General features: G+C 37.9%; 1 protein-coding gene across 1 annotated transcript in view; it reads left to right on the top strand.

The window, feature by feature from the left end:
- The first annotated feature begins 376 nt into the window (after window positions 1-376).
- ARHGAP29 (Rho GTPase activating protein 29) overlaps window positions 377-14,905 on the top strand; it is a 78,414-nt gene continuing 63,885 nt past the window's right edge. The window contains exon 1 of the mRNA XM_075759963.1: window positions 377-452. The gene's annotated coding sequence lies outside the window, so the exon portion shown is untranslated. The remainder of the gene's footprint in view (window positions 453-14,905) is intronic.

Here is a 14,905-nt window from a genome sequence, read left to right as displayed (position 1 = left end):
TCCTCCCGCGCCAGCGGGGCCGGCCTTGCCGCTGGCTGTCCTCGCCGGGAGGTCGGGCTGAGGAGCCTGACAGCCAGGCCGTTCCCCCGCGGCCGGGCCGGCGCCTCGGCCTCAGCTTCAGCCTCGGCCTACGTTTTTCATTTTCTCAGGCATCCTCGGCTTGGCACCTACTGCTGTGTGTGGCTCTGGTCATTCGCTTCCACGTGGAGGGTTCTTTGTGTGGGTGTACAGCGTTATTTCTGAGCGTGGATTATGAATGCCATGTAAATGTGAGGACACATATAAAATAAACTTCTTTAGAGAGACTTTGATCTAAGTTTTGCCACGCTGTCTTTTTTTTTTAAGGGCCATGAGAAGAGCTGCGAGATTGACTTTCAGGCAGAGGGTGGAATGAGTTGTCACCTGTCTAAGTTCCAGGAAAACAATCCCTGTCATTGGCAGAGCCACACCAGGTACAGTGGGAGATACTAGCCAGCCTTCTCCTACAAACCAGTTATACTTGCACAGGTGCTTTTTGCAGCCAGAGTTAATAACAGTTTGCCAAGTCAAGCTGTACCAGCAAAACACCCATGCTAGCATAACTGTATTTACACTGGATCTTCCCCTGTGGTCATATCCCTCAGGAAGATACCTGATAATGTATATGAGGCTGTACTTTCTACAGGAAACTCATCAGTTAAATATTTAAAGCCTGTATTGGTGCAATGGTTTAACACTGAAATGACAAAACAATTTCTCTCATCAAACTTAAACACAGATCAAAATGTGGTCTAGAGTCAATAATATCTATTTTTAGTCTAAGAAAGGTTTTCATACAGGCTTTTAAAACATTGGAATACCTTTGAATGTTGTGGTTTCGTTATTGTATTATAAAAGCATGTGCATAGGACAGTCCACTTATTGAGTATTCCTATTTCTTTCAAATACATCTGTCTGGAGCAGCAGGGCTGAAGCCACAGTTTGATGAGAAGTAATCTCTGTTTACTTCATTGTGAATCACCACATACACTTTTCTTTCTCACTCCCTCTCCCCATCCTTGGTAGCATCAGATATTTTGGGACAAGTTTATGTTTTGATGTAAAAGCTGGAGTCTCAAAACATCAAATTGTTCACATTTTTCTAGAGCACTGGAGTCAGGACTACTGAATCTAGTTCTCTGGTACTTGTTCTGTGACCTTGGGCAAATCAGTAATCTCCCTGCTTTAAAATACCTGCTGTACATTGGTGTTTTGGGAAAAAGAATCATAAACTGTTTAAAAGTGTTTCTGATCCTCAGGAATATACAGCAGAATCACACAGCATTAGTAAATTCATCTTGTTTTATAAGATGAATGTTTGTAAAAATATCTTGTGTTTTTAAATCTTAGATACTCTGGCAGTATGTAAATGTGAGAACCTAAAATGAGAGAGTTTCTTCATCAACGTAAACTTCTTATAATTCAAATCATTACAAAAATGAAAATTTCTACAAGTTTTTCAGGTTTACAGAATCTTTACAGTTTTACTTCTACTTTTAATCTCAATGTCTGTGCAGAGATCAAGAGCGCTCTGATATTGCTATGCGTTCTTTAACAAGTTCTCTTCCCTCCTTAAGCTTAGCTTGGTTGTGCCCTCCCTCAGAACTAGCTATCTCCTACAGCCTAACTTTTGTTTACATCAGCATCCATCTGTTTGGGCCATGCTGACCTTTGTTGTTTGCATGACTGGTGTTCTGCTATGTTTGTCTTCGGCAGGTGTCCTTATCCCACTTTTTGAAGCTAGCCAAACCATGTCCTATTACACATTTTATTTCTCTTCTAACTTGTCCTTAAATAATTTCACATACACCTATCATTCTTCTGAGAAACTTGTCTCATGCATCCAACCTCAACTGTTTCTTCTACTGCTTCTACTCTGAATGTTGGCTTTTTTTTTTTTTTTTTCAGAATAACTTTGTTTGCATGATTGATAAATGGGCACTTAGTTCCAAACATGAGCGTTTTTATTGATCCATTATTTCATCAGTTTCCAACAACACTCATGGCTAAGCATGTCCTTGATAAAATCACCCACACAGATCAAATGCTTTTGTGACAAAAGCTCCTTCCTCGTTCTGCAGTTTGAGATGTGCTGTATTTCAATACTTTATACATTGCAGTCATTTTGTTTCCTCAGTATCTTGGTACAAGTCAACTGTGAGAGTTTTCCAAGGTAGCAAATAACAGCAACATTAATTCAATTGTATCTCAGATCTAAAAGCTAGAGGTGGAAAGGTAGAAAAAGTAGAGCTTGGAAGAAAACAAAGCAAAGAGTACCACGCCTGTCACCTGTATTAATAATAGTGTGTGTAGTTTCTTTGAAGAAGCAAAATCAAATTGACAACTGAGCTTTTAATATGGTCCATGGTATGGTTCAAGCTTCTTACTAGCTATGTAAGAACATCCATAGAAAGCACGCTGTTTAAACTAGAAAAGTGCACTCTGAAGTGAAGACTGAAGCCTGTAGGAAGAAAAATACATATTTACTATTAAAACTTTAAAACCCTATAATGGACATCAGGAGACCTCGTAAACAGCAAGTGTTAGGCTATGGTCCCCTGTCTGAAGTGTTAAGCAGCAGGAACAGCCTAAGCAATTATTTAATTTCACAATTAAAAAAAAAAAAAAAAAACAAAAAAACCAAAGTCTTCTTAATAAAAAGCAAGAATAAAATTGCTAAACAGTTCTTAAGTCATGTCCTCAGTCAATCTTGATTTTAGCCAGTTTTAAGGAGTATGTAAAAGTCAAGAATATAAGAAATTGTTATGGAGTGAGTATTTGTCCCACTAATAGTTTCATGAGTACATGGTTTTTTAAATGAAGTCTAGGTTAACAAATAAGAAGATGCTCTGATTTGGTTTCTCTCAGAACAGGAAGAACCTGTATATTTGCTGTTGGCACTTGCATACAACACCCAACTATATTCTGAGAACAACATATCATCTAATAATTCAAATGAAAAATCATGTTGTTTATTGTAGGTCCAATGTAACATATATTAATATCAGGGAGAGCAATTTACAAACGTTGTGAAAGGTGGCAGAAGAATGAGATTAATTTATGTAAGTTGACGTAAGCTGTAAGATGCACACTGTACCATGTATCTTAGTTACGTTTGAAGGTAATTTGTATAGCGCTGGTCTCCATTCTGTAGGCTTGCACTTGCTTAATTTTTAAGTCTATATAAATTTCAGTAAGATTATTCACTTGTTTAATGTTAAGTAAAGTACTATGGCATATGAAACTTAATAACTAGTGGAGCAAGGACAGTTCCAGCCATTGATGTGGTCTCTTTTGTGAAATCTGTGTTATCTCTTAGGTATATCTCTTAGTTGTAGAATTTGGCATGGTTTTGCAGGAAATTAATGAACTGCTCTATTAATGCAATCATCAGTGTTAAGTGGTAAGGTTTTGTCATTCTGCTGAAGTGCTATAGCAGAGTATTGGTTTGTTGCTTGATTTTTAACAGAAGCAAGTTATACATCTGAAGTTGAACTACATTTAATATGTATCAGTTCATATATGTGTGTATATGAATAATGATACAGACTATTCTCAATGACAGCTTCATCAGCTAATATTAACCAAATAGAATCATTATATGTTTAGTCACTTTCATACAACTTGAAACTACCAGTGCGGGTGAAAGTAGTCGTGGGTATGGTATCAGCCACTCAAAATCCATAAGCCTCTACCTCCATGAAACGTATGCTGATTATAGCACAGGTTTGATCTCCAGAGTGGGGCCTACAGGGTGAAATTGAGATGGACATAAACTGTCTTTGATCTGCAGAACAGAGAGAGAAGACGTGCTTCCATTTCTTTGTACCTCCTGTTTTCTCCTCTTGTTCTTGCCCTTTTCTTACCCATCTGCATGCTCCTCAGATGACTGGGATGTTACAGGACCTTAAGATGTGGGAAGGTCATCTTTCTGAGGAGGAAAGTATAATCTGTGAATAGAATGGGGAGAATAAGTTAAGGGTGTATAGAAAAAAATGCTTAGAGGTCTCAGGGTGTACAGAGCATTGGGTTTAAAATACATTGATGTTTGCAGACTTCTGTGCCATTACTGCCTTACTTCCCCCTGTATGGGGATAGGAGTACTTGTCCTAATCTTTGTTGACACCATAACCCACAGGGGCTTAATTGCTACACACAAGTCTACTTTCTGCGTTTCCTTGATTTCTGACCATATTTTTTGCTCTGTACACCTATTTTTTTAATGTGACTGTGATCTATCATCTATAAAAACAACTCTTAGCTTTACTGAATACCTCACGCCTTTCCAAGATACGAGAGATGATTTTTCATAAGCACAGTTCATAAATTTAGAAGTTCAGGTGAAAATGTGAAAGAACATAGGAATTACCATTATGAGACCAGACTCAGAAATTATCTGGTCTCCTGTTTGTACATAGATAGTATCAGATACTCTAAGAGATGGTATGGGCTCTACATACCTGCTTTCACAGTGGATCAAACTCTAATTTCAAACATTTACACACCAACTTAGTTCTAAAGTACAGTGTTTGACATCCATTCTAATTTTTGTTGTCATTAAGTATAATAATTACTCATACTCTACTGGCCCAGAAAACACACCTAGTATTTCAGATGAGAGCAAACCACTGATTTGTAGTAAGAGTTCAATTTTATTTTAGTTACTGTGTTCATGTGCTTTTCCTTTTGGTTGGTTTCTGGTTTTGACTGTTTTACAGAAAGATGTCCATATTGCTGCTTAGAATGCTGATACTCCTTTTGTGAGTCAGCATCATTGGACAGTCTATGTGAAATAAACATAGAATTAAATTTTTTTCCTCCAAAATGCAATACTCTGCATTTCTTAACAGTCAGTGACAGTTAACATTTTGTGCTTCACCTACCTCATTCGGACTAGGTATGCAGGTAGAAAAATAGTGACTGAAACAAAATGTTCCTGTTCAGCTTGCTCAGTTTTTTCCTGAAGTGAATCACAGCCCAGTTTGATCTTGACACCTTTTGCTGATCTGAAAACCATGGTATTTCACTCCTCAATGTTTATTTCTAGCTTATCTCAAATACTGTATTGTTTTATTAGCTACATAAAATAGAAGACCAGAAGCTATCGATGTTAACTTCTTATCACACTTAAATAATGCTTGGTTAAAAACCTGTTCCCTTTTTCATCAAAAAGTAAGAAAACTGAAGGACATTTTTAAGGAACATTTTACTGAAAAGGCATTCATGAACATTATAATAGATCTTTGCAAAGTCAAGGTGTCGAGTTTGATATCTGAATTCAGTAATTTAAACAAAGGCATTTAAAATAGGTTTACAGCGAATTCCTGTTTCCTAGGTAGAGCTGTAATTCTTTTATTGAGATCACCCCACAATTTCCTCATAAGTAGTGCTTTTCAGCTGTTTATATGTTTGCTGATTTATAATGTTGTAAACTGAAAGTTGGCAGAACTATCTGCCTCAGCGTGGATATTAATTTGTTTAATAAAAGATGTCATGCCAGTGTGGTCCAATTATTTTTGAGAATGAAACAAATTACTTTCAATATATGAAGAAAATGTAACAAGGTCATTCTGTTTTATCGCCACGCTTTGCAATGCAGACTTAAATTTGGCAGAAACTAGCATATAGGAGAGAGAGAACTTTTGAAAAGTTGTGTCATCATCACTGTGCATGCTATGGTTCCTTCTTATTCCAGGTGATGAAGCTTGAATTGTTATAACCACTCAAAAAGGAATTGTATACCTCTCATATTTGGTCAAGTTGTTTGGCCATTACGTTTAAACCTGTAATAACTTCATCAGACCCATATTTCTGTTTTCCAGGAGGTATGGCCACAAATACTTATTATGATGATGTGTTCAAAGTATAATTTAACATTGGTAGTGTAGAAAGGATGCTAATAGAACAAGGATTTTAATACATTCTGTGTGCAGATCTATTTGCTTAGTTAATCATCATGAAAGACCAGTAGTGAGGGTCCAATTTTTAGACTCTGCAGAACTCTTCTCCTGGTTGACATATTCCTGGAAACTACTGTCTCCTACTTCCTCTCACTAAAAGGACTTTTAAACTGTTTAGTATTTAGTAATTTTACACATTAAACTTCTGTCCTTGGCAAGGACAGTATTTCTTAATCATTGTTTTGAGTCAATATATTCAGATTTTTTTTTTTTTTGAGAATTAAAGTAGAATTTCTCCTCTGTATGCAATATTTTGCATTTATTAACACTCCGACTCAATTACAATTTTGCTACACACTCACCAGCTGAGGAAAGATAGAAGGTAGAGGAGCAGTGTGGTAATTTGAAGTGGGTTTCTAAAATTGAAGTCCTATCTCCACCCATTGTTTCACAAGTTAGTAATTATCATAGCAGCCCTTCTGATTAACCATGTCAGAGACATTAAACATTCTAGAAGCCTAATGATCTGCTCTTAATAACAGGTCCTATACAATAATCCATGTAACATTACTGAATAAGGTTTTCACTTGTTCCTTCACAGTGCCAAATTACTGACTTTTGCAAAATAGATTTGTATGCCTTCTGTAACAATTCTTGCCTTGGGGCTGCGACCTTCCTCCGTACAGACTAAGCAGTCAGCTGTTGATCAAGTACTATGCAAGCTCAAAGGCTTTTTCTGTAATGACTGTCTTATACCAAAACGCAGCTAGACTACGCATAGGTTATAGTTCTTGGCTTTAAGAATGATCTCACTGATCTGAATGCAGGGGGATAAAACCAGATAAGGGATGAAAGGCGTGCATTAGGATGAGGCAAGATTGAGACTGAAGAGAAAGAAATGGCTTGACAAGAAATCAGTGAAGAAGGGCTGCAGAAACTGGAGTGGCTTAGCAAGACAGTATTTAGGAAAGGAGGCTGAGCCACCTTGGGTCAGAGAGCCAGTGGAAGGAGGGCCTAGAGACCTATTGAGCAAGGAGGTTAGGCTGAACAATGATTCTGGTATTGGGAGGGAATTAAATGATTAGGCAAGAAAAGCAGACTGGATGTGTGTTGCAAAACAGGAGGGTGACACTTGGAGCTACTGAGCAAAACAGAAAGGAGGGATTTAGAGCTAATTGACTGGAGAAGAAAAAGGTTGAAAGAAGGCAATCTAATAAGAAGGTGTGAGGTGGAACTGGCTGGACCAGGAGCCTGTGGTACCCAAGCTAGCAATTTATGGTGGAAGAGATGGGGGAAATGTGGTACAAGAACCATTTGGACAGGGAGTTCAAGTGCAGTTCTTGCATGAACCTGTACTGGATTAGGATTGTATAGATAAGCAGGCTGTTGCCTACAGGCCTGCTCTGTCATATGTTACAAAAATGTTGAGACACAGCATGTGAGGCAGGTGATGATGAGAAGAAAAATGACAGTTCTATTGCTAAGGCAAATAAATGCTGATAAAAGGATCTGAACTACCATTTTAACTCTACCATAGAATCACTGTAGGATGCTGCTTCAGGGTAAGTTATCTAACACATTCAAAGTTGGCTTATAATTGCATTTTCCCCATTTTCAGAGTATTTGTCATGAAATATATCAGAGAAGCGTTTGCAGAAGTTTTCTGTGGTACTAACTGGTTGTAATTAGGTGGAGCTTTCTTTAGACATAGTATTTTTTAAAATATTTCGCATTTAATGAATTTTTAAATTTTACATCCTATTTGATGGTGTTCATTAAAGTCTAGTGCTAGATACTGATTACAAAATTAATTTTAATACTACAAATGAATACTAAATAACTGTCTACTCACTTGAATGTGGCAGCAATACTGTGGTAAAAACATATGAAGCCATATAATTAAAGATTGCATCCTGATATAGCCTTAATTCAAGTTTCTTGGGCAGCTTTAGACCACTTTGTGGCAGACTTATTTTGTGACTATTCCAGAAAACCAGAACCAGAATTCAGCTGTTTTACTTAGCAAGATTTTCTGCAAAAAGGTGTTCTACTAGTGCATGCACTGGATAGAATCCAGTTGGCTTCTTCCTCTAAGTATTTTAATTTACTCAGAAAGGAAATGCACTGATAGCAGAGTAGGAAGCAACAAGAAAAGGTGTGAGTTGTGAATGGTTGATACTTTTCTAGTGATAATAAAATAAAGAACACAGTGGAACTGTACAGAAGATGCAGAAGTGGTGGATCTTTAAATCTGAGGACACCAAGAGAGACTTTAGATCTCTGTGTTGATTTAAAGATCATAGAATCATGACAAACAGGGCTGGAGGGTATGTACCTTCAGGATCATCCAGATGGTCTTCAGCAAAGGTGGTACAAAATGAGAATGAAAAAGGCCAGGGAACAAGGTGGTTAACGTAGTAAACCTCTTAGTTGGATGGAACAAGCAGGAACAGATACGTTCCCTAATACATTGTAGACGAGGGTAACAAAACATGTAATTTAATGAGTAAAATCAGAAACGTGAAACAAGTAGGCTTTGTTAAATAAGCATAGGATCAATAACAGCAAAGGAAGCAGCAGAAAGTAGACCCTTGAAGAATGTGAAGAAACTAGTAAAGTTTTAAGAAATATGAAGCTTCTCTCCATGAATATACATAGAAAGACACTGTTGGTGTTCTACTTCCTTTTTTTTTTTTTTCCTTAAGAAAGGATGTTTACTATTACATGTTATTACTATTGCTACTACTTACTAGTATTACATATTGCTACTAATATCTGCCTACTAATAATCTTTGCTACTAATTATTAATATTACATGTTGCTACTACTAATAGTTTGTGATACTACTGATAAACCATACATTTAAAGCCAGATCACTACGAGAAGTTATTTAGCTTGCTAATACTCAAGACAGTGCTAGCAGTTAAAAGATTTTTAACTTGTTCAGCATGCAAAGATACTGCTTATGGGGCTTTCTGGTATAGCTCATGTCCACTGGAATTAAAATTTGAAATTGAATTCATCAGAGAATATAATGTGCATAACTGTCCAAATGTGATACCCATCAGGACAGTTGCCCTTATGCTACATAGGCCAGTGTTTTACATGTTTTAGAAAAAAATGGGGAAGTTTCTGTAGGTATGTAATATACATATGTGTGCATGTGTATATATAAATACATGGATACATATGCACACTTTTTCCTTTTTTTGTACAGAAAATAAATTAACCTCTCTTTCATAAGAAAAATAAATAGTGAAGTTTTATCCCATTCTAGCAAAGGGGAAAAAAAAATCATATTACTTTTCAGCCTTAAGGCATGAAGTTGTATGTCTCTAACCAACGTGAGAAAATTCTCTGTTCATTACTGCACAGAGCTACACCCTAAGCCACAGCTGAAAGCTCATCCTCTCTGCCTGCCAGCTAAGGCACAGCTTGTAAGGTAGGACAGGATTCTTTGCTCCAGCTCAGCAAGACTGAACCCACACAGTCCCATCTTAATGCAGAATATATAAATAGAAGAAAACACAGTTTAACTATTAAGTAAATAATCGTCCAAATTACATCATTTCAAGTCAGATGTCAACTTGCCAATTGCCCTGTTATCTGAAATAAGATGAGAGTGAGTTTTGAACCACAAGTAAAGACATGTTTCCATGTTATTATCACAGCTTAGTTAATGCACTGAATGTTCACATGCTAGTTTATCTCACCACTAACTTGAAGGGACTAGCATAAACAGGCAGCAGAAGCAGCCATACTAAGTATGGACTAAACCTTTAATAGTTGGTGTATGGTAACTAAGCAAAAAGAAATGCAAACCTTAATCCTCCTATTCTTTTTCCAACTTAGTTGTGCCATACATTTGACCTTCAGAAACACCTGTGCCCCAATCTTTAAGCTTATTATATTTCTTTTGTAATCTGAAATTGTAAATCATACGGCTTGACTCATATGACTACCAGGGTAAAGGAGAAGCAAAGCAATTATGTTGTTGTGGTGGGTTGACCCTGGCTGAGGGCCAGGTGCCCACCAGAGCCGCTCTATCACCTCCCTCTTTCATTAGACAGGGGAGAAAAGGTACAATGAAAAAAAAAAACTTATGGGTCAAGATAAGGACAGGGAGAGATCATTCTCTAATTGTCATCACAAGCAAAACAGACCAAACTTAGAGAGGGAATTCATCTATTTATTACTAAGCAAAACAGAGTAGAGGAGATGAGAAATAAAACCAAATCTTAAAAACACCTCCCCCCACCCCTCCCATCTTCCCAGGCTCAACTTCACTCCCGGCTTCAACCTCCGCCCCCCACCCCCAGCGGCACAGGGGGATGGGGAATGGGGGTTACGGTCAGTTCATCACGCGGTGTTTCTGCCGCTTCTTCATCCTCGGGGGAGGACTCATCGTTCCCCCGCTCCAGCGTGGGGTCCCTCTCACGGGAGACAGTCCTTCACGGCCTTCTCCAACGTGAGGTCTCCTCCACGGGGTGCAGACCTTCAGGAGCAAACTGCTCCAGCGTGGGGTCCCCCACGGGGTCACAAGTCTGTCAGCAAACCTGCTCTGGCGTGGGCTCCTCTCCTCCACGGATCCACAGGTCCTGCCAGGAGCCTGCTCCCAGCGCGGGCTTCCCACGGGGCCACAGCCTCCTTCAGGTGTCTCCAACTGTTCCAGCATGGGGTCCTCCACGGGCTGCAGTGGAATCTCTACACCCCCTCATCCTCCCTCCATGGGCTGCAGGGGGACAGCCTGCTTCACCATGGTCTTCACCACGGGCTGCAGGGGAATCTTGCTCCGGCGCCTGGAGCACCTCCGCCCCCTCCTTCTTCACTGACCTTGGTGTCTGCAGATGTTCTTACATCTTCTCACTCCTCTCTCTGGCTGCAAAAGCGCTCTCTAACTGTTTTTCTCCTTTCTTAAATATGTTATCACAGAGGCACTGATTGGGTTGGCCTTGGCCAGCGGCGGGTCTGTCTTGGAGCCGGCTGGCATTGGCTCTGTCAGACACAGGGGAAGCTTCTAGCAGCTTCTCACAGAAGCCACCCCTGTAGCCCCCCCCGCTACCAAAACCTTGCCACGCAAAAACCAACACAGTTGTCCAGATTGTATTGTTGAAATACCTTTCAGTCAAGAAGGCCTGCAGTCCTGCAGAAGAGGAGAATGAATAAATTGCTAAAAACAGGCAAGAGATCAAGACATGCAGGTACTGAGTAGTAGTAATTGAAATCTCAGAAGAAAAGGTTAAAACAAGCAAGAAAGTCTAGGGAAAGAGGAAAGAAAGGGCGAGGTTCTTACAAATGCAATTTGAACTTATAATGGTCATTCCTTAGAAGTTCTAAAGGTGGATTATAGGGCCATCCCATTCACTGTAGCAAGTCTTAGACTCCAAGTTTAGTCAGTTCAGTTGTGGTCACATAAGCAGTACCTCACTGGTTCAATAAATATAACTCATCTTCCAAACTTTGGATAATGATCCAAACTAACATTAAGGTTCTCCTCCAAGAAGTCTAGATTCATTGTCTTCCTTTTGAATGCAAAAATGCAATCCCACAGTGAACATAATGCTAACATTTTGAGGATGTTTTTCACTTGTGCTCTTGGAATTTGCTGTTTTCAGAATTCTGTCACTGAACTAAAATAAAATAGTAACAAATTGCAAGAGAACTAATAGAAAAGTGGAGCAAATGTAAGAATAAGGATGAAAGTTCTCAAAGGTTTGCTTTAAAGCTACATAGTCTCTTTCAACAGCAAGAAATACTTTGACTAACACCCAGCCAAAACACAATAGCTCCAGTTTTCCTCCCAGATACTAATTAAAAAAGACAATGTTCTGAAAAATTGCTCAAATGACTGTATATGTGGTAGTGAATTCTTGGGTTGGGACACCAAACTAGCTCTTTACATATTCAGTTTGGTTGTGGGGTTTGTTTGTTTACTTTTGCAAGGCAATGTTAATGTAAACAAGAACCTAAGAAACTCTCAATCAACCTATGCCCATAAACCAGAAATTTTACTATGCTTGTGACCATTGACTGTATAGCCATTCCAGTATAGGTATCTTATTTAACTACTTTCTTACCTATTTGAAGGTAGTGTTCAGCTTCTTCCTAGCTGGCTCTAATAAATTAATACATCCAACCAGTCTTTAGTTGATGGGATCATCTGGGATATATCTGATCTACCACAGGTAAGCTGGGCTGACAGCTTATGGAAGACTTAACATTTCCTGAAGAACAGTTTGTTCAAGATTAACACTGGAGGGAGTGGTTGCTATGCATGATATCATGCTCTATGGGTCTGGGTTTCTCCCCAAAAGTTTTCTAGTCAATTAGGGCTAGAACACAAATAGTGTAAAGCTAATAAATTCACATTCTAGGGCCATATTTGTCCAAAAAGGCATAATTAATCTTCAGAATAACAATATAAGAAGAATACAGACCTGGAAGAGACATGGATCAAGTCTAGTTCTTGTTATTGGAGGTGCTGCATCACATTGTTTCTTTTGTTTAGATTCACCATTGAAGATTTTGTTCCCATGTTCCAGTTGGAAATATGTTCTAGAAACATACTCCTCTAGGTTAGGATCTTTCTCCTAATTCTAATCTTAATTTATAAATTGTTTATAAACCAGTTTATACAGGTTTGTTCATCATCATCATTGCCCTTTCACTTTAGCAGATCTCCCTCCTCCATGTTTACCTGGTTAATGTATTTATATGCAACAATACAATCTAATCTCACTCAGCCTTTGTTTTTCTTCCTTTGGTCACCTCAGGAGTCATTTCTGCACATGTGCCAGTGATGCGTGTCTTGTTCTGCATGCTGATTTACTTGAATAGTCCATTTTAAAATCTTACCAGTGTTACTCCTATTTCTGCAGGAAATACCTCAGGTGTAGGTAAATCATGATATTTTTACAACTGTATCGCACTTGTCATCATCCTGATAAACTAGATCAACCTGTTTTGCTATTTCCAAATGCTGTGTCCTCCTTATAGCACATTCTTTGTTATTATTCTTCAGAAGTATGATGTTATAGTTTGATTGTAGAATTTCATTCTATTTCATGCCTCCATTTCTTGGGATCAACCAGTTTCTTTCTGCATAATATTAATGATTACTTTCTAATTTTTTGTCAACAGAGCATTGGTAACATTTATGCCAGATCACTAATGACTATATTAAAAACTAATAGCTTCTTCTAGGTGGATTCACCATTCAAAAAATCATTCAGTACCATACCACTTTTAGCCAGTTCCTTGACTGTATTATAATCCTTATAAAAATTATCAACTTCACCAGCTTCATTAATAAATTTCTGAATGGCACCATATAATGTGTTTTATTAACATTCACTTGAATAAAGCATGTCACGTTGTCTTTGGCCTAGAAAAATCAAGTTATTTTTGAAAGAAAAAAAGAAGAAAAAAATTGCTAAGTTCAATACAATCTTGTGTACTTTTACATTCAGTGCTTCATTATTTGCTTTAAAATATGCAAGACAACTCAGGTAAAATTCAGGGACCTTTCAGACACAAATCACTTCCATCCTCTGCCTCCTTTATACAATCAGATATTGTATTGCGTGTTCTCCAATCATATACCACCCTGACTTTAGGTATTTATTTGAAATATTTCCCACAGAACTGATCCCAGTGTCGTCTTATATTAGTTTGTTTCAGGATTTTGGGATGAAGATTTTCAGCCCATCCAATCTTGAGTGTTTTCTTCAAACATCTATCTCCCAATTCAATATTTTATTTGTACTGTATTAGCCATGGCTTGCGGAGTATATTTGAATCAATTTTAGGATAGTATGGAAAAATCCTTCCCTTCAAACCACTTTCCCAGGATAAGGTAAACTTTTTCTAGAATAAGCAATGTGATACTTAGCAACAGAAAAGGAACATGAAGTTAAAGCTCTAAGCTGTCCTCTGCTCCCCAGTGTTGGCGTGTGGCCTTCAGATCACTGCTGTGCAAAGTCAGCCAGTTTACAGCAGCTGGAAGAGCAGTTGAGCGTTTGTGCAATTATCAAGTGGTGCCACAGGATGGTGCCATAAGGTTAGATTTGCAACTCATTCAGCTGCCTCTGACATTAACATATAAAAAGAAAATGCTAAAAGAAATAATCTACCACAAATATTATACACTTAATTGCAGGAAGTATCTGTATTTGCGGTAATCTTGACAGATAATTTAAATCCTGCAGTTCAGTTTGTTATTTTCTTGATCCGTATTCATCTCCATTCCCAAATCTCCTGTATGTATTAGATGTGACTGTGAACTAACTATAGTCAAAGTGAGCATCTGTACAGTAGGGGCTTATCACTGGTGAAAACAGTTATAGTCTTCTTTGCCTTCATAACTTTCGTTTTGTGGAATATCTGTAAAACACATTGTGCAGAAATAATATTAACAGTGCAACTATGGAGCTAATACTCTACAGATCTCTTAATTGTTCATTTAATTTACCAAAAGTGTATTTAATGAGCATATCCTTCTGCTGTCATAGTAGTTAAATCAGTCTAAGTCACTGTTGGTCTACTTGGGTAATGTTTCAGTAGATATTGGAGCACGAAGAACTGTATTTATTTGTACAAGACACCTGAGAAACAGGTATTCCATTCCTTTCCTGCGGTATTTTAAGGATCTTACATAAAGAAAGAAAAGTTCCTAAGAATGCCTATATAACTGAAATAGTTGATGTGAGTATCCAAAGAGTAATCTGTAAAATAAAATTAAAAGTGACTAACATTGTCAGATGCTTTTTGTTGTTTGCCACAGAACTTAATCTTTTGAGCTTAAGAAAATGATACCATTGTTTTTGTTCTAGTAGGGGCCCTGTACATGTTTAAGACCCCTCAGTGTCTCAGGTTTACTTTGAAATTAATCACAAGCAGCTACGGGATTGGAAGCGATAGCTTCCAATATATCCAAATACAACCCAAAATACATATTTTATATATATACACACACACAAGAGTATACA

Source organism: Balearica regulorum, chromosome 8 (genome assembly GCF_011004875.1).
Source record: "Balearica regulorum gibbericeps isolate bBalReg1 chromosome 8, bBalReg1.pri, whole genome shotgun sequence".
Classification (NCBI taxonomy): Eukaryota; Metazoa; Chordata; class Aves; order Gruiformes; family Gruidae; genus Balearica; species Balearica regulorum.
The sequence above is the reverse complement of the archived record's forward strand: the minus strand, read 5'-3'. Positions and strand labels throughout refer to the sequence as shown.